The sequence below is a fragment of the Pinus tabuliformis genome, chromosome 1_2, assembly GCF_031772625.1.
Source record: "Pinus tabuliformis cultivar Carrire ecotype Pingquan chromosome 1_2, CPIR1, whole genome shotgun sequence".
Classification (NCBI taxonomy): Eukaryota; Viridiplantae; Streptophyta; class Pinopsida; order Pinales; family Pinaceae; genus Pinus; species Pinus tabuliformis.
The window spans coordinates 1,301,241,614-1,301,269,214 of NC_142298.1; positions in this window are offsets into that span (position 1 = coordinate 1,301,241,614).

Below are 27,601 nucleotides of genomic sequence, written 5' to 3' on the forward strand. Positions count from 1 at the left end.
AGTTTTTTTTTTTTTTTTCAAAAGGAAAAAACCCTTAATTTTATTCAACTTTTGAAAAAAGGAACAAAATTACATTTTGTAGATTCTAACTGCATTTAGTAAAAACAACCTCTCACCTTATGTGCATAGGAAAAAACTGAAAAAATTACAGAAACCTGTGAAGTTAAGTGTGATAGTAATCATTTGACTTCTCTTTCTTGCCTTTGTTTTTCTGGACCTTCTACCAACCCCTTGAGTTGGGGTCAGCTAAAACCATTTCCAAATCACTCTCGGTTAACTTCGGTGGGAGTTCTTTGTCTGAATCTAGGCTTTTTGAAACATGAAGTCTCTTTGTGCCTATTGTCCCATCCTCTTTTTGTGCCACTTTTTTCTAATATTCTAGTTCATGGACCACTTCTGATTATGTACCATTCTGCTTGTGGGTTGCATTTCCATTATGGACCAGAGCATCCCTGTTATGAAACCAGCTCAAGAAAAGATAGAAAAGATAGATCAACGCCTTAGAATTCAGCCTCTTCGAGGGGGCAACCTCCTTTACATTACATAAATGAACAATTCTTGGATGATACAAATGACAAAACCTCCTTTCTATATATAGGAGTCTAAGGAGTCACAATATAATCTAGGCGACCTAACAATAATAATATAAAGCCACAAAAATTACAATAGAGGGATTCTATGGGGCACAGAAATAACAATATGGGGGTAATAGGGGCACAACAATATAAATAAGGGGTATAACTACAATAGTAATGGGGTAATCACTAGTATTATAGGGACCCAACATGCCCCTCTCCTTCAAAAAAGTGTTGTCCTCAACGCTTGAGTAGTTCTGGATACTTCTGCATAAAATTCTCATCCTCCCATGTGGAATCTTCAATGGATAAGTTCTTCCACTTGATAAGATACTCTGAAATTGATCGATTTCGTAGCTGTTGAGTTCTTGTTTCTGTGACTGCTTCCGGTTCCAATATAATTTTTCCTTCCTCGTCAAGTTCTGGCAATATTGTTTGAATTGGGAGCTTGTCACCTATAACCTTCTTTAAACATGAAACATGGAAAACTGGGTGCAATCGAGAAGCTGCAGGAAGCTCCAATTTGTATGCCATAGTACCAATCTTTTGCAACACCTTGTACGGACCATAATACTTTGGTGATAATTTATTATCCTTCTTAGCTTGCTTTAGGGACATTTGCTTATATGGTTGTAGCCGTAGGAATACCCAATCACCTACATCAAAACTTCTTTCACTGCGATGTTGATCTGCCTGTTGTTTCATTCTATTTTGTGCCAACACGAGGTTATCCTTTAAGAGTTGGAGGACTTGTTGTTGATGTTCGATGTGATGTTCCACTGCTTGAATCTTAGAATTTTCTCTTAAATATGATGTGATGGATGGTGGTTGATACCCATAAAGTGCCATAAATGGGGTCATTTTTGTTGCTGTATGGAAGGAAGTGTTATCCCACCATTCAACCAGAGGAAACCATTTAACCCATTGTGTCTGTTTATCAGATACAAAGCAACGAAGATATCCTTCCAAACATTTGTTTACTATCTCAGTTTGCCCATCAGATTGAGGATGATAAGATGAGCTATGAGCTAACTGAGTACCAAGACAAGAAAATAATTCTGTCCAAAAATTTCCAGTGAAAATGGGATCTCTGTCACTTACAATAATCTTTGGGTTTCCATGTAGCTTTTGAACTGTTTCCATAAATGCAGTAGAAACTGTACTGGCTTTAAATGGATGTGATAATGCACAAAAGTGTGCATACTTGGTAAGTCTGTCAACTACCACCATGATGACACTCTTTCCCTCAGACTTGGGTAAACCTGTGATAAAATCCATTGAAACCTCCTCCCAACATTGGCTTGGAATGGATAAAGGTTGTAATAGACCTGGTGTCTTAATTGTTTCAACTTTATTTTGCTGGCAAACCAAACATTCCGCCACAAACTTTTGAATATCTGATTTAAGGCCATCCCAAAAAAATTCCTTCTTAACCTTGTGGTAAGTTTTTAAAAATCCCGAGTGCCCTCCTAAGGGAGAAGTGTGCAATTCCATAAGAATCTTTTGTTTTAGCTGGGAATTCTTACAGAGGTATAAGCGATCTTTGTACCATAACGAATCATTTTGCCAGCAAAATGTATCAGAAGTACTGGAATCTTGTTGTAGCTTTCAAATAAGTGCCCACACTTCTTCGTCATTCTTCCATTCCTCCCTTGCTTCGTTTATCCAATCTGGTTGGATAATAGAAATGACACACAACAATGCTTCCACATCCTCATCCTTTCTTGAGAGTGCATCTGCCACCACATTTTGCTTCCCTTTTTTGTAGATGATTTCAAAGTCATAACCCAACATCTTTGTGACCCACTTTTATTGCTCTTCAGAGGATAATCTTTGTTCTAAAAAGTATTTAAGGCTATCATGATCCGTTTTTACCTTGAAGTGTCTTCCCATTAGGTAGGGTCGCCATTTCTTAAGTGCATGGAGTATTGCCAACATTTCCTTCTCGTAAATAGCTTTGCTTAAAAACTTTCCCTTGATTGGACGACTTTCAAAAGCAATGGGTCTTTCATCTTGCATTAGAACAACACCAATTCCATTTCCTGAAGCATCACATTCCACAATAAAGGTTTTTGTGAAGTCCGGTGTAGCTAAGACCGGTGCTTGGCACATTGCCTCTAAGATGTTCAAAGGCCTTTGTTGCTTCTGGAGTCCATGAAAATGAATCTTTCTTCAATAATGTTGTTAGAGGTGCTGCTATTCTCCCATAATTCTTAAAAAACTTGCGATAATACCCTGTCAACCCAAGAAATCCTTGCAGTTGCTTTATGATGTGGGGATTTTCCATTCCTTAATGGCTTTAATTTTGCTAGGGTCTACCTTAACTCCTTCATGAGATACAATATGACCCAAATATTCCACCTCCTGGACTCCAAAGAAACATTTGGATCTTTTTGCATATAATTGTTTCTCCTCCAATAGTTGTAGCACCCTGTCAACATGTTCAACATGATCCTTCCAAGACTTGCTGTAGATTAGTATATCATCAAAAAATACTAACACAAATTTTCTAAGGAATGGTTTGAAAATTGAATTCATCAAGCCTTGAAATGTTGAAGGTGCATTGGTAAGGCCAAAAGGCATGACCAAAAATTCATAATGACCCTCATGAGTTCTAAATGCTGTTTTCGGAATGTCTTCAATCTTCATTCTGATTTGATGATATCCTGAACGAAGATCCAACTTGGTGAAGTAAATTGATCCATGCAATTCATCCAGTAATTCATCAATAACAGGAATGGGGAACCTATCTTTAATAGTGAGCTTGTTGAGCTCCCTATTATCCGGACACATGTGCCATGATCCATCCTTCTTGTGCACCAATACTACTGGAGCTGAGAAAGAACTTTGAATCGGTTGAATTATACCAGCCTCTAGCATTTCTGCAACCATACGTTCAATTTCACTTTTTTGGACATAGGGATATCTGTACGGCCTGATGTTTGGAGGAACACTTCCTGGAATCAGATGAATAGCATGATCATGACTACGCATAGGTGGGATACCTTTTGGAGTCTCAAATACCTTGGAATGATTGTCCAGGACTTTTTGGAGATCTGGAGAAATAGATGATTCCAATGTGGAAACATCTAGCGAACATAATTGTGCAATTACACCTCTTTGCTCCTTTTTTAGAAGCTTTGTCATGCTATTAGAGCTGATTATATTTCCTGGTTTCCCTGCAATACCCCTTAATTCAACTTCCTTTCCTTCTGAAGAAAATTTGATGAAAAGTTCTTGAAAATTAAAAGCTATTGTACCCAAGGATTGTAGCCATTGGACTCCTAGTACAACATCAGCACCTCCCATTGGAATGGAAAGCATTGGGCTAGTCAATACATATTCTCCCATGGATAGCTTGATATTATGACACTTTCCAGAGAAATTTATTGTTCCTCCATTTGCAATCACCACTTGACACTCTGGTGCTGGATATAGGAAGCAATTCAATTCTTTTGCTACCCTACAATGAATAAAATTGTGGGTGCTTCCTGAATCAATCAACACTATTACCTTTTTCTTCTTGATTTGTCCTTCTATCTTGATGGTTTGAGGAGTGGTAATTCCTGCCAATGCATTACAAGATATGGTCGAATTTATTTGTTCTTCATCTAGGCTTTGTTCCTGGAGTATATCTTCTTCTTTTGACCTTTCTTGCTCCTTTTCTTCTTCCTCTTCACAATCTATGTAGAATAATTTCTTCTTAGCACACTTATGACCTTTAGTGTATTTGCTATCACAACTGTAACAAAGCCCTTTTGCTCTTTTTTCTTCCAATTGTTGTGGTGTCAACCTTATAGGTTGTGGAAGACTAGGGGCAACAACACTTCCGTCTTTATAGTTGTGAGTGGTATGCTTCCTGGTTGCCATAATTTTGCTTTCCATTTTTCTTGCTAATCTGAATGCCTTCTCTAATGAATCAGGTTCCCAAAGGCGAACATCATGTTGGATATTATCCTTTAAAGACCCTATGAACACATCAATCCTATGCTCCTCTGGAATATCTTTTACCCTTATGTTCAATTTTTGGAACTCCTCAATGTGCTCCATTACTGAACCCTTTTGTTTGAGACTTATCAATTGGCTAAAAAAAGTGTTTCTTTTTGTATCTTCATAATGTGCTATCAATTCTTCCGTAAAAATTTCCCAAGTGATAAATTGTTTACGAGAGCAAAGCCATTGATACCATACAAACTGATTTGGTTCTAAATATACAGTTTCCATACGTACCTTTTGTGCGTTTTGCACATTATTGAGATCGAAGAATTGCTCCATCTGTAATATCCATGTGGCGGGATCCTTGCCATCAAACTTCCTCATATCGATTTTTGGAATATGGTGATTCTTCGATCCAACATTAGCGTCTATGGAATCATGATTAACATTTCTTTTGTTCTCATCATGAGTTTCCTTTACTACCTTTTCACCATTAGTGACCCTTTCTTGTAGCAACTTCTTCAATTCTTCCATGTCTGTCTTCAAATCTATCTTCAAATCATCCATCTTAGCTTCCATGCCCTTTATCTTAGATTCCACGCCATTTTCCTTAGATTCCACGCCACTTATCTTAGCTTCTATTAGCTTTTGTGAGCGTGACATTTGTTGCACTTGTTCTTGTAATTTTGATATATCATGTAGCATTTCTTCCTCTTCTTCATGAGTCATGCTAGAGCTTTCAGGTTCCTTACTAGGTGTTTGCATTTTCTTTCCTCGGGGCATCAGTTACCGATAATAATGCTTTACTATGCCCTTTGAATTCCGTTAAACCAAGCTTACACAAAAATTAAAAAAAAAAAACTACACACCTTTTTTCACTTTATAGAAGCCTGATATTGAATCTGATGTATCTATGTAATTTCAGATCATCCAGTTCTGAAATTTCTACCTATAGTATCCTTCTGCGTCCTCTTTCCAATGCCACAAGTCTGAGCCAAATTGGATTCTCCAAGTAAGAGTTATGTGAAATCTCCCACAGTGACTTGCTTTTAGACTGGTTCAGCAGAGCGAACTTGTATGACGTGCCACGAGTCACTGTTTCAACCTTTGAATCTGAAACATACACACAAGAAACTACAATCTGTCCTCTTTCTGTACCTTCTTACGAAATTTCAATCCGATCCTCAGAGAGAAAGTTATGACGCTTTTCCCCAAGTCACCTGTTTTGAATGTAATTCAGGAGTTTGCAAAAAGACCAACTTCCTCAGATCATATCTCCGTAAATATCGTGCAAAAAGCTCTGAAATTCGAACCCAAGGTTCAGCGCGAATTCTTCTCAAATGGGTTTTTTTTGAGACTTCTGAAACATCACAGAAAAAAGTTATAGCGAAAATTCCACGATGACCTGTTTGGAGCAGCGAAACCCTAGAATCCAAAGCTCTGATACCAAATGTTATGAAACCAGCTCAAGAAAAGATAGAAAATATAGATCAACGCCTTAGAATTCAGCCTCTTCGAGGGGGCAACCTCCTTTACATTACATAAATGAATAATTCTTGGATGATACAAATGACAAAACCTCCTTTCTATATATAGGAGTCTAAGGAGTCACAATATAATCCAGCCGACCTAACAATAATAATATAAAGCCACAAAAATAACAATAGAGGGATTCTATGGGGCACAAAAATAACAATATGGGGGTAATAGGGGCACAACAATATAAATAAGGGGTATAACTACAATAGTAATGGGGTAATCACTAGTATTATAGGGACCCAACAATCCCCTTCTTCTTGGTTTGGAGGGTTTTTTATGATTTCTTCTTCCTCCTCCTTCATAAGGTTGGGATCAGAAGGCTACCATCCTTTTGTTTTGTGGACCTGCCCCTTTTTATTTTTGGGTCTCTTTTTTGCCTAAGGGCATGTGTTCTACACGTGTCCTGTTTAGTAACATGATTGGTAGCTAAATGCCATATTTTCATAATCTAAAAGTTGGTTTTGTTAGTGCATGTCAGTCATGTTAGTCACCGGTGATCATACATTTGCTGGACAGATATGCCCCTCTCATGAAATTGATCATGAAATATTTTACATGTGAGGGCAGGTATTCAAGGCTGTATCAATACCACAAGGATTTTGATGCATTTCACCGATGTGAAGAAACTCAACTTGCCTTACTATCTTTACAAAAGCCTAACAAAAATGACAGAGAAGGTACAAAAGATGGGATAAAATCATCATACTAGTCTATTTCATCATGTCTTGGTGAAAATTCTAGTTTGTCATCAATTGGCACAGGTAAATTTGTCTTGGGATGGATTTTCAAATTCAGCTTTTCCCCTAGCTTCTCCAGCTATATCTAGTGGTGAATCAACACCTCTAAACTCACAAACACAGCAAGAGGTTGGTTCTTTAAGCAGACCTACCAAGAGGACTTGTAGATAGAATTGACTAAGACTTATTCCAGAGGCAAAAGGCTTGTGTTTGCTCCAAATATTGTTGAAAGGGCCAAGCATACAACATGTGAACAAAGAACATCCCCACAACATGAGGAATTCACTCATCTAGGTACCAATGTGACAGACGTGGAGAAAGGTCATGGGGACAAAGTTGAAAATAAAATCATAATGGATAAGGAAGTTGAGATCAAAAAGTTGGAAGTCAAGTTGACAAAGGCAAATGCTTTGATAACATGCTTACAACAAGAAAATATGCAATTGAAAGTAAAGCAAATGATCCAAAACAAACACATAGAAATTTGAATAAAAAGGATGTAAAAGGGAAAACAATGGTTCAGTTGGATGATTTAGAAGACAAATAAGAGAAAAGAACACCAAGGAAACCAAGAATAAGAGGCCTTAAGAGAGCCCCTGAGCTACAAAAATAAGTTTCTCCACCTAGAGGTCGGATCACTGTGAATGACTTAATTACTGAAGAGATTAATGCAGACAGAGTATATTGGCTTGACAAGGTCAATGGCCACTTACAGAATCTCCTCAAGAAGGCAAGTAGGGACAATAACTTGCAAAGACATATGGCCATGCATTACTACACAAAAAACAGGGTATCCCAAGTCAGAATCAAGCAATTGAAGAAAAAACTCAAGGAAACCCTAACAAGCCAAAAGGACAAAGAAAAGCTTGATATACTTGCTGAGGTCTCTCTCATGGCATGACATATCATATGATGACTTCACTTGACAATTTTGAAGAAATTTTGAGATTTTTTTTCCATTTTGGAATTTTTGGTGGGTTTTAGCCTGTTTTGAAACTCAGAAACAATTATATGCGCAATGCCTAGGTGCTATGCTTTTTCCTTAGGGCTCCTTTTGCAAAAAACTCACCACCATTAGATAGATAATGGCCTAATAATCTCATATATCCACTTTTTCAAACTTGTTAGCAGACAAATTGAGAGAAAATGCCAAAAAAAGGGGTCAACAAGTCACTTTCTGCCACTGTTTTGAAGCACGCGTTGCGCATATCAGAGTAGTCCTGGGAAAATAATTTTTTCTCCCTGTTGGAATGTCCAAATCACTTTCTTGAAGAGTCAAATGAAAATTAGAGATCCATAGCTTTCCAATGAGATTTCAAGCTCTGAATTTGAGCACGGTAAGGCCTCCAAAATCCTCCTGCAAGCCAGGCACTATGCATATGTCTGAAGGCGCTATGCATATCCCTGATGGCGCTGCGCATATCTCTGTGAGAGATTTTCTTCAACATTTATTCAACAAATATCGAATTAATGATGTAATTTTACTATTTCAATGTCTTGATGATGTAATTATGATTAAATTAGCTTAGTAAGTTGTTTTTATGTTAACTTAGGTCTCATTAATGAGGAAAAAAATCAAATCAAAGTCTAAATGAAGAGTTTGTATTCAACCTTCTAAGTCTCACTTGTTAGTTAAGATATTCTTGGAAACTGTTCCACCACTCATGGATTCAACCCATGAGAGTGGGTAAACTATTTATTTTGGTCTATATGTATCATTTTCTTAGTCAGAGAGAGGGTTGGACATCAGAGGAGAGAACTCTTGTAGTTTGTACTTGAACATTTTCAGGAAATCAAAGGAGCAGTTGCAACTATTATCTAGGAATTCATGTGCAATGAGTTTTTGATGTTGTATTTTCTCTTTTATAGTTTTATATGAAAGATATTAATCTTCTCTTTCCATTCATCATTTCTTTAATGGTTTTCCTTAAAGTTTATAAGCAAAATTCTTTGCATAAAGCTCTGTTTTGATGGGAATATCATTGTGTGTTATTTTCATTCTTTCTTAATGAATTCATGATGTACATGCTCATTAAGACATCTTGCTTCTTATAAACACTACACTACACTGACAAACCCTAATCTATCACAAAACTATTGCTACCTTGCTCCTTTATATCTTTCATGCTGTAACCTTTTGATCCTTTTAACCTAACTACCTAGTTTTCATCCCTTATCCAACATCAAAATCCTAAAAACTCAAAAACTACATCAGCCTAGAATATCTAACCTAAAATCCTTTTACATTCCAGTGAATTCTTTGGCTGTGGTCTCATAGAGAGAGCTCTCTCTAGTTTGGCAGGGCTAGCTACCAAATTGAAAGCTTGGTCTGTGGTTACCTCTGTCAATTCCTCTCAGCCTAGGACATTGTGGAGGATAACAGGGTCCACTAGAATTTCTTATGTTTTAGTTGAATGCGGTTAGGTATACCTTTACTTAGGTCCATTTCTACATCGATTTTGGCTAAAGTAAATAATTATTTCTCCCTTCTCTCAAGATCCATGTTTTTCAATGATCCTAGGGTGTTCCCAATTTCCTCAAGAACCTTGTGATGCCAAAAAGGAAGGGGAAAATTTGGTAGCCTCACGCATATTAGAAGTGTTGAGGCCACCAATGTTATGGCATCAAAATTTTGGAACCAAGGGCTATTGAAGAGCCCTGCATTTCCCCAAAACCAGCGCCTTGTTGGAAATACTTAGAGGACTGAATCAATATTTAATACAATTTTTATATTAAACCAGTTAAGATTTTCATTGTCTGTTAATTTTAGATAAAAATGGTATGTTTTATGCTTAAGACAATTTACTTCAATCTTTCTTTAGCAACCTAATGACAAATTCCAATTATATCTAATAACAATCAAATTAACTTATAAACATTGACAATAAATGCAGATAGAACATAAAATCACATGCAGAAAACAAGCCAAGACAGGAGGACACAAGATGTGGCAGATGCCAGGGACAAACCCCAATGTGGGGAAACCCTTTGATCAAATCTTCTTATTATTCTTCAATAGTTCAATAGAGAGAGAGAGAGTACAAATATCATAAATGTGAGCCCAAAACAAATCTTCCAAATCAACAGAAAATGCAACCCTAACTAGAAATTCAACGATGGTCAAAGATGCCCAAAAACATCCTCCAAACAATAGTCTAATTCGGGCTTCTAGGAGAGTCAAAGTCAACATAAATTCTGTTGGCATTATGATGCATGTGTTGTACTTGATGGCAAACAACTCATAGAAGATCAACTCACTTATCTAGATGAATCTACGGAAGAGATATCAGATGACAATTCTCAGTATGACAAGTCCAAAGGGGGAGATTGTTGGCATTATGAGACAAGTGTTGTCCTTGATGGCAAATCACACAAATGATAAATTATAGTGCAGCAAATTTATTTGATAAATTATAGTGCAACATAGTTTCCTCCATGTAGAGAAAAGTTCACGCACTTTTATGCAGAGAAAAGTTTATTTCATGTAGAGAAAAGTTCACGCACTTTTATGAAGGGAAGAGTTTATTTCATGTAGAGAAATGTTCACGCACTTTTATGCAGAGAAAAGTTTATTCCATGTAGAGAAAAGTTCACGCACTTTTATGCAGAGAAAAGTTTATTCCATGTAGAGAAAAGTTCACGCACTTTTATGCAGAGAAAATTTTATTCCATGTAGAGAAAAGTTCACGCACTTTTATGCAGAGAAAAGTTCACGCACTTTTATGCAGAGAAGAGTTTATTTCATGTAGAGAAATGTTCACGCACTTTTATGCAGAGAAAAGTTTATTTCATGTAGAGAAAAGTTTACGCACTTTCATGCAGAGAAAAGTTCCCTTCATGCAAGAGAAAAGTTCACGCACTTTCATGGTTGGTTCATGGTATTAGTCCGACAGTTTTTGATCCTATGGTTTTGGCCCGTGGTATTGCATCTAAAAGTGTTGATCTCACGCACTTTCATGGTTTTAGTTCAACAATTTTTGATCCTATGGTTTTGGCCCGTGGTATTGCATCCAAAAGTGTTGATCTCACGCACTTTCATGGTTGGTTCATGGTATTAGTCCAACAGTTTTTGATCCTATGGTTTTGGTCCGTGGTATTGCATCCAAAAGTGTTGATCTCATGCACTTTCATGGTTGGTTCATGGTATTAGTCCAACAGTTTTTTGATCCTATGGTTTTGGACCGTGGTATTGTGGAAGGCCTAAGACTATAAAAGAGGAAGGAGATCATTTGGCAAAGTATCATCGAATGAATTGAATATCTAATAAGTGCTAGATTTGAAATATTTGTGATTGGGTTATGGTGCAGATCTGGATCTGAATAAAGGAGGAACCTTAGCGCATAAAGAAGGATAAGTTCTTTTGATGGGTCATAATCTTTATGCTTGAATAATAGTATCTTTGCATGATTTTGATCTGTTATATGAGGCGCATGCTTGATCTATAAATCTGACAATCTGGGTTAATTAGTGTCTGAATATTTGAAAGAATGAATTTATAGATTTGAATTATTGATGCATGTTTTATTGTACACATGTTATGATCTGGGTATGTCTGATGTATGGAACAACTGCAAAGTTATAAGGAAATATTTGCAGATCTGTATGCGGGTTGGCTTTGGTGAAAGCATTGATTCAGTATTGGGTAATTCAGAGATTGATGATGCTAGTATTGATTGATTATGAGCTTTAATGATATTAATGGGTCCAGTATGAAAATTGGATGAAACGTGGCCTTTCAGATTATGATGTTGTGCTTCAGTGTATCCAGTCTGAAAATTGATGAACCGTGGTACCTGGAGGAAGAAAGAGAAGGTTGTAGCCTTCGGTAGGTCCACACCTACGTACTAGTACATCAGCTAGTACAAGAGCCAAGGGGGTGGTAGCTCCCTTCTAGTAGCAGCTGGAAAACAAGTAAAGGTTGGAGCATCTTAGCAGGTAGCAGCCTGCACAAAGGGGGTTGTAGCTTCCTTCCAGGAGAGTCTGGAGAACGAGAGAAGGTTGTAGCCTTCTGCAGGTAGAAGCCTGTGTACTGGTATAAGTCTGCACCAGTACAGAACTATTGTAAAAGGTATTTCTTATTAAAGAAGATTGAGACGACTTGCAGCAGGTGGTTTTCACCCACATTGGGTTTCCATCTTACATCATGGTGTTCATGTGTGCTTCTTATGTGTGATGATCTGTTCTATTTTACTTCTCTGGTTTACTGCTCATATGGTTAATAATGTTCTAATGCACTCATTAGAGATCAACTAACTGAATCATATGTTTAATGGATATATACTTGTTGCATCACATATGAATCTTAATATGGAAAGATAAAAAGTTATATTGATCTGATAATACTGATTCACCCCCCCCTCTTAGTATTATTTCCAACAATTGGTATCAGAGCAGGTCATTTGGTAGAAGCTTGATCGCTTGAAGGAGATTCATGGAACAATGGGAAAGAAGCTTCAGAAGAAAGCCCATAAGAAGAAGAAGACATCTCAGAAGAACTATGACAGTGGGAGAATCGATTGGGGATTAGGTATAAGAAGCTCTTCAGATTCAGATTCAGATTCAGAATCATTTCAGAATGAAGATGAACTATCAGGTATGAATTTGATATCCTCTGATGTTCCAACTATCTATCCATTTGGAAAAGATGGAAGTGATAACGAAACAACTGAATGTGCTCTTATGGGTGAGGAAGAAGGATATCAAATAGAAGCAGAATTTAACAGGCTGACAAACAAAATTAGTGAACAAGAAAGACTTCTGAACATAAAGAGTGGTGCCCTCAAAGAAGCTGTTACTAGACAAAAGGCTCAACGAGAGTTATTCAAGGAAAAATATCAAAAGTTGCAGGTTGAAGCAACATCTCTAAGAAATGAAGTCAATGAAAAGAACACAACCATCAAGAAACTCAGAGATAGATCCAGTTACTATGAAAGTCTTGAAGCCACGATCCGCTCTCTAAAGGAAGATCTTGAAGAATCAAAGAAGCAGAATAAAAATCTAGTCCAAGATATTGAAAAACAGGGAAACAAAGTTATCAGCTTAAAATCTCAGCTAGAATGTGCCTTCAGAATTCATCAAATGCAACAGGATCTGAATGAAGAACAAGAAAAGGAGATTCTCAAGCTAAAGCATCAGTTGGAAGAAGAAAGGAAAGCTGAAGAAGACATGAAGAAGCAATATCTAGAAAAAGAAGAACAACTTCAGGTTGAGGTAAATATCTTGAAAAGTAAATTAGAAGAAAAGGATAAGCTCTTACATTTTCAAGATAGTACTAAAGTCTTGGATGATATTCTTAATAGTCAAAGATCTCCTGCTATCAAAACTGGTCTTGGATTTCATGAATCTGTTGAAGGTGAATCTAGTTCACAAGGTGAGGCAAGGAACTCTAAAGAGAAATCTAAAATGATCAACAAGGAGATAAGAGAGATGAAAGGTCAATCTCATCATCAACCAAGGAAAGAAATTCTTCAAAGAAAATCTTTTACTCCTCCTATGAATAATGTTGAATGTTATGTATGTCATAACCTTGGACATGTTGCAGCCAGATGTAGAAGAAGAAGGGTTCAAGATCATCAAACAAACAGATCATCTCAGTCAAGGTACTTTAATGGATATTGCTTTGCTTGCAATATGTTTGGTCACAAAGCTGCTGATTGCTACAAAAGGAATATGAAACATGTAAGATGTTATGCATGTAACAAGCTTGGACATATAGCAAAGGAATGCAAGAACAAAGCACGGACATCACACCAAAAGGAGAAAACATCATCACACTTGAAGATATGGAAGAAAAAGGAAGTTCAGTCAGAAAGTGGCGACACAACACATTATACGGACATAACAGAGGGAGCCGGAAGTGTAAAACTTCAATCTCCTATGCAAGCTTGATAAAGGGAAGTTGCATATATACACGAATTTGTTACTGCACAGTCGCGTATATGATTGTTTGAAGAAAGGTAGTAGGGACAGATTCAAGAAAAGGATCAGTTTTTCTCTAATTGATAATGGTTGCATTTTGCTAATGATGTGTGGATATGATGGTTAGAAGTATTTTGGTTCTAACTTGATATTGCTGATGTCTTGATACTTCTTATTAATATGCATGATCAGATCTGACAGATGGCACAGGTTTAGGGGGAGCATATGCTCTTAATGCATTGTTGGCATTATGGTTAATAGTCCTTGGTGATGATGCTTATATGGATAAATGATTCATCTTGCTATGATATGGTTATGAGTTTTTCAGATGATTCTTGGGGTTATATAGTTGATATTTAGATCAAATTTGTGGTTGATCCTCTAATGGTGCTTACATGGTGATCTTCATAAGGATAAGGAGAAGTACATAGCTTGAATTCACATCTTTTTAATTGATGATGAGTCACTCATATGCTGTTGTCGTCATATGCATAAAGATCATATATTACAGTTATGATGCAAGATTCCTATTGTTCTTGGCACATATATGGATGAGGATTGTTGGCTGGATACATGGATGATTATTCAAGACATGATGATGATTAATTAGGTAGTTTATTCCATGTAGAGAAAAGTTCACGCACTTTTATGCAGAGAAAAGTTTATTTCATGTAGAGAAAAGTTCACGCACTTTTATGCAGAGAAGAGTTTATTTCATGTAGAGAAATGTTCACGCACTTTTATGCAGAGAAAAGTTTATTTCATGTAGAGAAAAGTTTACGCATTTTCATGCAGAGAAAAGTTCCCTTCATGCAAGAGAAAAGTTCACGCACTTTCATGGTTGGTTCATGGTATTAGTTCGACAGTTTTTGATCCTATGGTTTTGGCCCGTGGTATTGCATCCAAAAGTGTTGATCTCACACAATTTCATGGTTGGTTCATGGTATTAGTTCGACAGTTTTTGATCCTATGGTTTTGGCCATGGTATTGCATCCAAAAGTGTTGATCTCATGCACTTTCATGGTTGGTTCATGGTATTAGTCCGACAGTTTTTGATCCTATGGTTTTGGTCCGTGGTATTGCATCCAAAAGTGTTGATATCACGCACTTTCATGGTTGGTTCATGGTATTAGTCCAATAGTTTTTTGATCCTATGGTTTTGGACCGTGGTATTGTGGAAGGCCTAAGACTATAAAAGAGGAAGGAGATCATTTGGCAAAGTATCATCGAATGAATTGAATATCTAATAAGTGCTAGATCTGAAATATTTGTGATTGGGTTATGGTGTAGATCTGGATCTGAATGAAGGAGGAACCTTAGCGCATAAAGAAGGATAAGTTCTTTTGATGGGTCATAATCTTTATGCTTGAATAATAGTATCTTTGCATGATTTTGATCTGTTATATGAGGCGCATGCTTGATCTATAAATCTGACAATCTGGGTTAATTAGTGTCTGAATATTTGAAAGAATGAATTTATAGATATGAATTATTGATGCATGTTTTATTGTAAACATGTTATGATCTGGGTATGTCTGATGTATGGAACAACTGCAAAGTTATAAGGAAATATTTGCAGATCTGTATGCGGGTTGGCTTTGGTGAAAGCATTGATTCAGTATTGGGTAATTCAGAGATTGATGATGCTAGTATTGATTGATTATGAGCTTTAATGATATTAATGGGTCCAGTATGAAAATTGGATGAAACGTGGCCTTTCAGATTATGATGTTGTGCTTTAGTGTATCCAGTCTGAAAATTGATGAACCGTGGTACCTGGAGGAAGAAAGAGAAGGTTGTAGCCTTCGGTAGGTCCACACCTACGTACTAGTACATCAGCTAGTACAAGAGCCAAGGGGGTGGTAACTCCCTTCTAGTAGCAGCTAGAAAACAAGTAAAGGTTGGAGCATCTTAGCAGGTAGCAGCCTGCGCAAAGGGGGTTGTAGCTCCCTTCCAGGAGAGTCTGGAGAACAAGAGAAGGTTGTAGCCTTCTGCAGGTAGAAGCCTGTGTACTGGTATAAGTCTGCACCAGTACAAAACTATTGTAAAAGGTATTTCTTATTAAAGAAGATTGAGACGACTTGCAGCAGGTGGTTTTCACCCACATTGGGTTTCCACCTTACATCATGGTGTTCATGTGTGCTTCTTGTGTGTGATAATCTGTTCTATTTTACTGCTCTGGTTTACTGCTCATATGGTTAATAATGTTCTGATGCACTCATTAGAGATCAACTAACTGAATCATATGTTTAATGGATATATACTTGTTGCATCACATATGAATCTTAATATGGAAAGAGAAAAAGTTATATTGATCTGATAATACTGATTCACCCCCCCCCTCTCAGTATTATTTCCAACAAATTCTTCGGTCAAACTCAATCAAAGGATAGAGAAAATACTACTGTAATTTTCTACGGTCAAACCTGAAGTCAACACTGGTCAAACTGTCCCAAAATTCTTGATTTATGTGCCAATAAATGTGGCCTCCAAAAATCAAATTTATGGCCCTAAAATTGAGGTTAACGCTGATCAAATCACCCTAAGTCAATGCCCTGAAAACTTCGAACTGTTTTTCCCAGAAAAACTCAGCCTCTTGCCACACATGCAAAGAAGAGAGAGAGAGAGCTACCTGCCACACATGTGAAGAAAAGAGAAAGACCTCCAAGCTGTTCAAACAAAATAAGAGAGAGAAGATGATTTGATGAGTGTCCAAATAGGAAAATGTCTCCTCTATTTATACAATTCGTTGAGGGTGAAGAGATACATCTATTGGGCTTCATGAGCCTCCATTTGACTGTGACCGACCTTGCCAATTTGTCCATAAGAGAAATACATTCATAGTTCCATTCTGCTTGTCAGAATGAGATGATATTTATATCAAAATTGTACCTCTTTGAAAGAGGAATCCAATGCAATAATCATCTCCATCATATGAGCTGTCCTAAGGTAGAAGTTGGCCCTAGTTGAAAATTTTAACACTCCCTCTCAACTAGGGAGAATTCCACCTGCCAATCCATCATTATGCCAACTTGTCATCCTAAACCATCCCTACCATAATTTCCCTGCTCTGCTCTGTTGAACCATGTAGAAATAATCAAGAAGAAGTGATCGAGACTGTATCATACCACTCTCCACTAACTAAAGTCAGCCCTTGATCCTAGATCAAGTTGTTGAACACCATGCATCCTAGTCATATGGAGTACGACGGTACATGATGCATCCATTGGTAGTGCTATGGTCCCTAACCAGATTTTCCCAACTCATTGGCTAGATAAGAGGTACTTCCTATGAGTCCCAAACTCTATGGGTAGGATGTGCGTCGGGGAAACAATAGGAGAAGGTGAACCACTCATCCTACTCATATTCCATAGGAGAAGGTGAACCAATCATCCTATGTGTTGGGCCAGTTTAATCACTGTTTGATTTGACTGAACCAAAAGAATTTACTTTTCAAGTAGGGTAAGTATGTTTATTTCAAAGGTGTCTGCACTATCTGTGCTGATACATAACAACCAGGGAAAGAAATAAAAGAAAATTCCGTTGAACACAATTGCATAACTTAAAGCACTCATGCAAAAATTAGAAAGACATTCTACATGAATGAAATTCACTCATCACACTTCATGTTTTTCTCAAAGAACAGGCACACCACACATCATTAATAAAAATGTATCATTTGATTAAATATTATAGTTCTAACCAATCCTGTGTAACAACATATAATGAATATGAAAACAAAAGTCCATAAGTACTACAATTCATACAAAAACATTAATGAATCCACACAGAAAATAAATACAAATCAAACAACTAATCTACTACTACTGCAATCTCTACTAAAAAGGAGGGCCCTTCCTCCCTAGCAGGGCATAGGGATGAGATGGAAACTAGTCAAAAACTCAACATGAGATATATATGAACATCACCAGAAGTGTTCTATATTAAAAATGACTGGAAATTACAAGATCAAAATGTCGATGCTGTTCCTGTGTTTGTGTTCCTTTTTCATGGAACCAAACCTTTTTATAAAGTTTATAAGCCCCAAAAATTAGGGAACATATCAGTCACGAGAATCTAATGATTCTCATGCTGATCAATATTAAGAGAAAAATAGAAAGAATTGCAAACAATTTCCCAATAAAAAACCAATTCAATTTAAACCATCTCCACAATCATAACCACTGAGGTCCTTTGACCATCTGTAGATGATTCATGATTCTTGACAACTCTCTTTGAAGACAACAACCACGGTCTTTGGCAGTTATGGTGTAACAACTCGAGGTGTAACAAAAAAACTTCAGACTGTAACAACAAATCCTTGAAGTGTAACAATGAGTAACAACAACAACTGCTCATCCTTAGTCCTTAGCTATAGGAAACACCTGAAAAAAAATAACCAGAAAAATTCTTCCACAATTACCTTGGTTAGCCATCTCAAAAAGACATCACTTCATTCGATATTTAACGAAAAATGGAAAAATAATATGTTGAGAAATGATTGCTCTTATAACTAGGGAAAATGGTAATTGGGACATAAAGTTCATAGGTTTAGAGTGAGATAATGATAAAAAATGGGGAGAGAGGTGTCTAAGATATGCTTAAAAACTGCACCCAACACTATACATGTGTCAATCATAGGAGAAGGTGAACCACTCACCCTACATACCATGTCAACCATAATGGGGTATCACAGGGGAAGGTGAACCACTCACCCTATGGTCTCTCATAGCTAGCTCCAAGAAGTACCCCACACCCCCAAGAGCTCCCAGGGCTCTGTTTTCAACTCATATGGGACCCTCATAAGAGGGCTGTTCCATGACTCCAATTCTCTCTCGAAAGGTTAAGAATTTGACCTTCCCGAGAGGCTTCATGAGAATATTTGCAACCTTCTCATCTGTCTTGATGTGTTGGAGCCTAATTGCTCCCCGTTGTACCATATCTCAAATAAAGTGGTACCTAATATCAATGTTCTTGGAGCGGTCATGGAACACAGGATTCTCTGATAGACGAATCCCACTCTGGTTGTTGTTGAAGATCACTGTGGTATCTAGCACGTGCTCAAGTAGCTCACTGAAGATCTTCCTCAACTAAATTGCTTCTCAACAGGCCATACTTGCAGTAATGTATTCGGACTCAGCGGTGCTTAGTGCATTCGGACTCATGCTCATCCAAGATATAGAAGTAGACCCCAAAGAGAAGAAACACCCAGACGTGCTCTTACGACCCACCACATTGCTAACCCAATCAACATCCGTATATCCATGTAATCTCAAATCCCCAACAATGTATCTCAATCCATAGTGGATTGTGCCCCAGAGATATCTCAAGAGATTCTTGGCAGGAATCTAATGAATGTGATGAGGCTCAACCATATATTGACTCAACGTGTTCACAACGAAGCATATGTAAGGACAAGAGTTGACCAAGAAAATTAGTTCCCCCACAAGTTGATGATACTCGGTAGGGTTCGCCAATTCTGGCCCAACAACACTTCCACATAGCTTCTTGAAGTTGAGTTCCATCAAAGTAGTCACAGACTTGTAGTCCACCATTCCATATCTCTTAAGTAGATTCACAATATATTTTCCATGAGAAAGGAAAATCACATCTGGTGTTTTCCAGACCTCCAACCCTAGGAAATAATGCATCAATCCTAGGTCCTTCATCTCGAACTCGGAAGCCAACTCCCTCTTGCATTGATGAATGAGAGGGTCATCACTTGTCAGAAAGAGATCATCCACATAAAGGACCAAAATGAGAGGTTTGTACTTTTCAACCTTGAAGTAAAGGTTCGGGTCAACATCACTTCTCGTAAATCCCAACTTCATAAGATAGCTATCGACCCTATCATACCAATCCCTAGGGGATTACTTCAACCCATAAAGGGCTTTCTTCAACCTGCATACATGTGTCTCATGATCTTGAACCTTGAACCCCTCAGGTTGTTCCACATATAATTCCTCCTTAAGTGAACCATGAAAGAAGGCAGTTTTAAATTCCATTTGATGAAGGTTCCATCCTTGCGAGGAAGAAAGGGCTATGATCGAAAAGATGGTGGTATATCAGGAAACTAGTGCAAAAATATCATCATAGCCTACTCCTTCCTTTTGGGAGAAGCGTCAAGCTACAAATATGTCCTTAAATTTCTCAACACTCCCATTAGCTCCCTGTTCAATCTTGTAGAGCCATTTCGAAGTGACCATAGACTTATCCTTGGGTCTAGGAACCACATCCCAGACATCATTCTTCTTGATCGACTCATATTCTTCGTTCATTGCATCATTCCAAATATGCTACTTCACGGATTCTTCAAATGTACAAGGTCAGATTGTACAATGGTAATCATGGAAGCTAAGTACCCTTGGTACCTATTCGACTTCTTTCTTTCACGAAATATCCCATTGGTGCAATGTGTTTCTCGACATCTTTAAGAGTATATTTAAACCACAAAGGACTCTTTCTTGTAGTAGAGGGATCACTAGGAGGCAGATCAATGGGATCCATTGGAACTTCAACATCGGGCATTGGTTCATTGTACAAAGATTCATCCTACTTTTCTGCATTAGCATCATCATTGGCCTTCCTAGGAATAAGAAGATCTCAAATCTTTCTAAGTGTAGAATCTTCATCAAAAGTGGCATCATGAATTAATTCCACTTCCCTTTGACCAGGAACATAGATTATATATGCCTTCGAAGTTTCAATATAACCCCCTAATGTTCATTTATTCCCAGATGCATTAAATTTGTTTCTTTTCTCTTTTGGCACATGAAAATATATGGGACAACCAACAATTATAAAATGAGAAACATCAGGTTTCTTACTAGTGAACACTTCTTATGGTGTCTTGAAGTCCAACTATTGATGTGGGCATCAGTTTTGGACATACATAACGATGTTGGCAGCTTCTCCCCATAAGAACTTTGAAAGACCTTGATCATGAAGCATAGCCCGGGTGGCTTCTATGATAGTACGATTCTTCCTTTCGGAAACACCATTTTGTTTTAGGAGTATATGTGGTGGTAGTCTCCCTATTAATGCCAACTTCTATACAATAGTATTTGAATTCATTAGACTCATATTTGGTCCCATTATTGGTCCTTAATATTTTGATCTTCTTCTCTGTTTGATCCTTGACCAAGGCTTTGAAGGAGAGGAACCATTTGAATACTTCGTTCTTCTTATTTAAGAAATATATCCATGTCTTGCAAGATAATTCATCCACAAAAATAACATAGTAAAAATATCCACCCAAAGATGTCACGGGAAACATACTTGATAGATTAGAATGGACCAATTGAAGAATATCGGTGGTTTGAGTTTTACTTGAGGTGAATGGTCCCCTTGTATGTTTTCTAGCTTCACATCCTTGACAAACACCTTCATAATTAAGTTGAATTCGAGAATCCATGTGACCATCTTCCTTACATCGGGTAAGGCTTTGAAATGAAGGTGAACAAATCTTCGGTTCCATAATTCAGATTGAAGAGAGGTATCACAAATCATTTCTCCCAACGAAATTCCTCCAACATGGTAGAGAACTTCAACCTTGAACCCTAGAGTGAATGCATCTATTGGATTCCTTTGCCAAAGATAAACCTTCCCATCAATGAATGACACCTTAAAACCTTTGTCTTCCATCATAGAAAATAGAAACCAAGTTCTTTTTCAAGTCAGGTACATATAACACTTCTTGTAGGTGAAGGGTTTGACCTTGATTTAAGTGAAGAGTAACGGTCCCAATTTCTTTCATGGGATAAGTGGCATTATCCCCAATTATAATCTCCATATTTGTCTTATTTTCAACCAATTTTGAGAGAGATTATTTGTACCCAGTGAAGTGCCTTAAGGAACCACTATAAATCAACAAGTGGTCCAATGTATCCAGAGGAGAGGCGGTGGAGAGGGAAGAAATAAGATAAAATTCATTTTTCTTTACAACATTAGCTTCATCATACCTGGAGTTTCTCAACTTATTGGGAGGATGACCACCTCCATTTCGAGTAGCAGGAGCATTCCTCTTTCCTTTGTTATTGAACCTGTTGTTCCTTTGATTTCCATTTCCCTTGAAGTTGTTGTTATTATTGTTGTCATCATCTCTTGGAGTATCCTTCTTGTGAGGACACTCTATAGTGAAGTGGCAAAATTTTTTACAATTGAAGAACCTTCCTTTTCTTCCTTCCTTGAACCCTGAATTGAACCCTTGTCCTTGATTCCTTGGACTAGCATTGTTCCTTCTTCTAGAATGAGTGGAGAAGGAAGTAGGATTGTTCCATTTGAGAGCTCATCTCTTTCGATCATCCTTATTTCTTCTTGAGTGCATCTAGCCAATAGTTCCTCAAATCCTAGAATCCTATCATTGTTGAGAATGGTAGTGTTGAACACATCCCATTCTCTTTTAAGGCCTCCAAGTGCAATAAGAGTGAGATCCCTGTCACCAATGACTTCTCCAATAGATAGGAAATCATTCTTGATCTCAGTGATCCTCATGAAGTAAGAATGGATGGATTATCCTCTATCCATCTTGATGTCTTTCGACTTGTCCTTGAGAAAGAGAATTTGATTTGCATTATTCAATTTGAACATCCTAACCAACCTTTCATACATCTCCTTAGATTTTTCTCATAGAAATATATGCAACCAAAGGCTTATGAATAGAATCAACAATAATCTTCTTAGTTTTTACCTCACCTTTCTTGTACTTGGTTTGAGAAGCAACGGATGCATTTTAAGGAGGCTCTATTATTATTCCTTTGACATAGTCCATGGAATCTTTCTCTTCCAAAGTCAAATCCAAAGTCATCTTCCATGCATGATAGCTAGACTTGTCCTTAATCTTGTCCTTGGATTTGAAGAAAGATGTAGTCATCATTGGGACTAGTTCCAAGTCCTTGTCCAAAAACTTCCCTTAGTGATTGCTTTGCTTCACTCTTGTTTGGGTTTTGTCTTCACCTCAGCTCTGATATCATGTTAATTTTATATAATAATGGTATGTTCTATGTTTAAGACAATTTAATCAATGTTACTTTAGCAACCCAATGAAAAATTATAATTATATCCAGTAGAAATCACATTAACTTATAAACATTGACAGTAAATGCAGATAGAACATAAAATCATATGTAGAAAACAAGCCAAGACAAGAGGAAACAAGATGTGGCAGATGCCAGGGAAAAACCCCAATGTGGGGAAACCCTTTGATCAAATATCCTTATTATTCTTCAATAGTTCAACAAATAGAGAGAGTACAAATATCATAAATGTGAGCCCAAAATAGATTTTCCAAATCAACTGATAAATCAACATACAATGCAACCCTAACCAGAAAGTCAACGATGGTCAAAGTTGCCCAAAAACATCCTCCAAACAATATTCCAATTCAGCCTTCTAGGAGAGTCAAAGGCAACCCAAATTATTCGTTCAAACCCAATCAAAGGAGGGAGAAAATATTGCTACAATTTTCTGCAGTCAAACCTGAAGTCAACACTGGTCAAACTATCCCAAAATTCTTGATTTCTGTGTAAATAAATGTGGCCTCAAAAAATAAAATTTCTAGCCCAAAATCCAAGGTTAATGCTGGTCAAATGACCCTAAGTCAACGCTGGTCAACACCTTGAAAAATTCGACCTGTTTTTCCCAGAAAAACTCAGCCTCCTACCAAACATGCCAAGAAGAGAGAGAGAGAGAGCTACTTGCCACACGTGCGAAGAAACGAGAAATACCTCCAAGCTATTTGAAAAAAATAAGAGAGAGAAGATGATGTCATGAGTGTCCAAATGAGGAAAATGTCTCTTCTATTTATACACTTTGTTGGGGTGAAGAGACACATCTATTGAGCTTCATGAGCCTACATTTCACTATGGCCGAACTTGAAAATTTGTCCATAAAAGAAATAAATTCATATTTCCATTTCTGCTTGTTAGAATGAGATGATATTTATATAAAAATTATACCTCTCTGAAAGAGGAATCCAATGCAATAATAATCTCCATTATATGAACTATCCTAAGGTTGAAGTTGGCACTATTTTCTAATTTTAACATTGTCAAATCAAAATACAAGAAGTAGAAAAGAAAATAATTTTATTGATAAAGATAGTGAGGACTCCAATCCTCTTTTGCAACAATTTAGGCTTCGACATGTACAAAAAAATTATAACTCCTTTAAGGCTTCAAACTTGAATGAGGGATCCAATCCTCAAATATCAAATCCAGGCTCCAACCTGGTCTCTCAAAAAGCTCCAAACATGTATGAGTACTCTAGTCCCCAAATCTAAATTGAGGCTCCAACCTGGCCTCTCAAACGGCTCCAACCTTGTATGAGGACTCTAATCCTCGAATCGAGGCTTTGACCTAGTCTTCAAGGTCTATGCCAAATATACTTCAAGTAGGACTACAATGTCTGCTCCAAATTTCTGCTCCAAGACTCTTAAAATATGCTACGCTTCAAGGTGGGTTCAAGACTAATACAAGGAATGTCTTCAAGATACCACTTCAAGATCTCCAATAGTTATTCCAAAAACTCTTCTTCACACTTTAAGGTCTAGTCAAAGTTTTATTCCAAAAAACACTTCTTTTCTCTTCAAGTTCTAGCCAAGAATCTACCCAAAAATTAAACTTTTCTTCACTTTTTTTACTTCAAAAAGAATTTCTCCACTCTTCAAAGTTTGGTCAAGGAATCTCTGCTAAAATCAAATTCTTCACTTTTCAAGGTTTGGTCAAGGATCTGTTCCAAAATACATTACTTTATTCTTCAGGGTTTAGTCATGGATCTACTATAAAATGTCTTCCTGTCTGCTGGAAAGGGTTTATTCCAAGATTCCTCAACTATGTACCAAAGGGAGATGATCAACACATATCTTTTCCTGATTTAAGTTCTAATTAGGTCAAGTTCTAAGGTAAGAAACCAAATTTGAATTTGTTCATAGATGAGGGATGACCTAGCTGCAAGGCCGAGGTCTAATTGAGTGAATGTTACCTTCTACATATCTAAGTTTCTTCACAAAGAATATTTATTTCCTCAAACCCAGATATGAGGCACATAAGGCAGAAGGTTGTTCCATAGACAAATTTTTTTATGCTTTTAACTCAAGCCAATGTCTTATTTTTCTTCTAGTCTCAGTCCTTCACTTCTTCTTTTTGACTGAGTTCTATAACTTGCTTCACTTTGGAAAATTCTAGTTCCAAATGAGGTCGAATGAATCTTTTATTTATACTCATTTCATTACTGAAATGTCATGTCTCCAGGAGGGCTATATTGAAACAAAATTATTTTTCTTTTGAAGAGCCACGTCAATGTAGGAGTCAACTTGAACAACCGACTTGAACAAATAAATTTAAGTATATTAAAAAACAATTTTTGATCCCATAGTCTTCATTTAATTCCTCCTTTTTTTCGCTGTGATTTGGTCAAGTTTCCCTACTAATGGTGGTAGTGATTTCTTCCCATCATTTTTAGATTGAGATTGTATACAATATATTTTTTTGGTTGGGTTTTTTCATATATGCTCTTGAACTCTTTAGGAGCATTTCCTTTGGAAGGGATTGTAATTACCTCCTATGTTCACTCTGGTAGATAGTCCTATTGGTCCACGTGGTATGTGAGTACTGATTCATTCTCAACCAACTTACCACTATCCTCTGCAAATTTATTGATTCCCTTTTCTAATAATTCCAAAATCTGAATTGAGGATTATGCATAAGGCTTTGAGTCCCCTCAATTACAGTGTGAAGATGTAGGAAAGTCCTTGTATCCCTTTTGTATTCTTCTTTTAGATTGTTTGGAACCATTTTTAGCATTTTCCATAATAAGAAATACTTGTTGCCATATTTTTGTCATTGTACATGACCCAATTGTAATCGATATTATTCCTTGTTGGGTAGTTGATTTTTAAGTGTCCATAGGATTTGTAGTTTGTATATTGAAATGGCACATTTGTGTAAGTCTAGGATCTGCCAAAAAAATCATCCATGTTGAACAATTATAACCACGATCACCCTCATCCATAGCATCTGTGAGCTGGCCCTTGCTTTGCCAGCAATGAAAACATCTCAAAAATCTCCCCCTTTGGAATTAATGTCAACAACTTCATTAAAACATTGAGATAATTTGCTTCTTTTTCTCCCCCTTTTACATCAATGAAAAATGGGATGCTCATCCTCTCTACATCTTGACATGTTAGCTACTCCCCCTATCATTTACTTCCCCTATATTTTATACCACTAAGAAAGAAAGGAAAATTCATAACCTCATGCATGAAATAAAGGTATTTCAAGTTAGGATTGGATAATGTGACAACTGGTAAACAAGCTTTAGAACGTCATCATCAAAACGCACAATCTCATCACTTGATTCAATTCTATATCCTTCAGGCCTTTTCAATATTCAGCCTTAGCTAAGTTTTCTCAGATGACATTGTCTTTATTTAAGGGAGCAGTGATCTAGGTGGATATTGGTGGCGACCTACCAATTCCACTTGGATCCCCACCATTGTTTCTTTCAGTCTTTTAGTTTCCTTATTTGTAGCACAATTTACTATTTTTGGCAATTTTTCGGGTCCTAAACTTCCGAAGCCGTTTTGAGGCCCTAAATGACGTTTTTTGGGAAAAATGGGAGCAACATTACTCCATGGATTGATGTTTCTCATCCCAAAGTTGTAGTCCTCGGATAGATCTTTCTAATGAGGTATTGTGAGTGTCAAACAGAGATCATATGCCAAATTTACGACCCTAGGAAGTTGATGGACCAATTTACCCAAAATGGGGCCCATAGTTTGGTGCTTCATCTCCTAGGGTTAGGGTTTTGGATGTTTAGGGTTTTCCATGATTTATCAACAATAAATAGGCCTTCGAGCCTCATTGTAAGAAAATTCAGAGGCATGTAGTCGCCACATATCTTCTCATAGATAAGCTACCATTGCCTTAGCTAGTTTATTTCCATTTATGTTTGTAAGAGTATTTCATTATTTCACATTAATGAAATGAAGTATTATTTCTGCTGCATCTATGTATTTATGGTTATATCTGTAATTTGTTGTGTTCTTGTTTAAATCCAGATCAGTGGTATCAGAGTGGTTTTCTCTTTCTCTAGTTTTCTTTGCATTTCCCCAACGGGGTTGTGATATAAGGAGTTAGGGTTTGAACTGGTCGAACCTTTGCAAGACCAGCCTTGCAAATCCTGATGACCTAACATGGTGGATGAAAAGAAAGGTGAGGGGGCAGGAGATCCTATCAAAATATTGCTCGAAGAAGCCCTTGAGCGACAAAGGAATGTGATGATGGACAACTTTGCCCAGATCCTTCAGTGGCTACCTCGGGGCGACACATCTACTTCTAACAGCTACTTTGGAAGAACCACACCCTTCAAGGTACAAGTTAACTTTGACATTCCCAAATTTGAGGGTCAGATATATGCAGACGCTGTAGATAAATGGTTAAATCTGCTAGAAGGATATTTTTCCGTTCATGATTTTTCTAGCTGGGAAAAGATCACTTTTGCACTTCTCAAAGCAGCCCCCCACATCAAGGACTGGTGGGAAACCTACTGTGAGTAGAAGGATGAATGTACAAATTCACTGTTTTCAGTCGCACCCACTTGGAACTCATTTTAGAATTCCATCAAAGAGCAGTACTACCCTATCGGGAGCTACGAGGATCAATACATAAAGTGGAAAATGCTGCGACAGGGAAGGGACCAAGACATACCAGAGTTTACCAATGTTTTTCATACCCTTCGCATGAAGTTGGGCATTAAGGATTCTAAGAATCATTTGGTTATCAAGTACCACGGTTTCCTGCATAGGTACATCTAGGACGAAATAGAATTCCTGAACATCTCCTCGCTTGGCACGGCATACCGATATGCCATCAAGATCGAGCAAAAGTTTAAACAGAA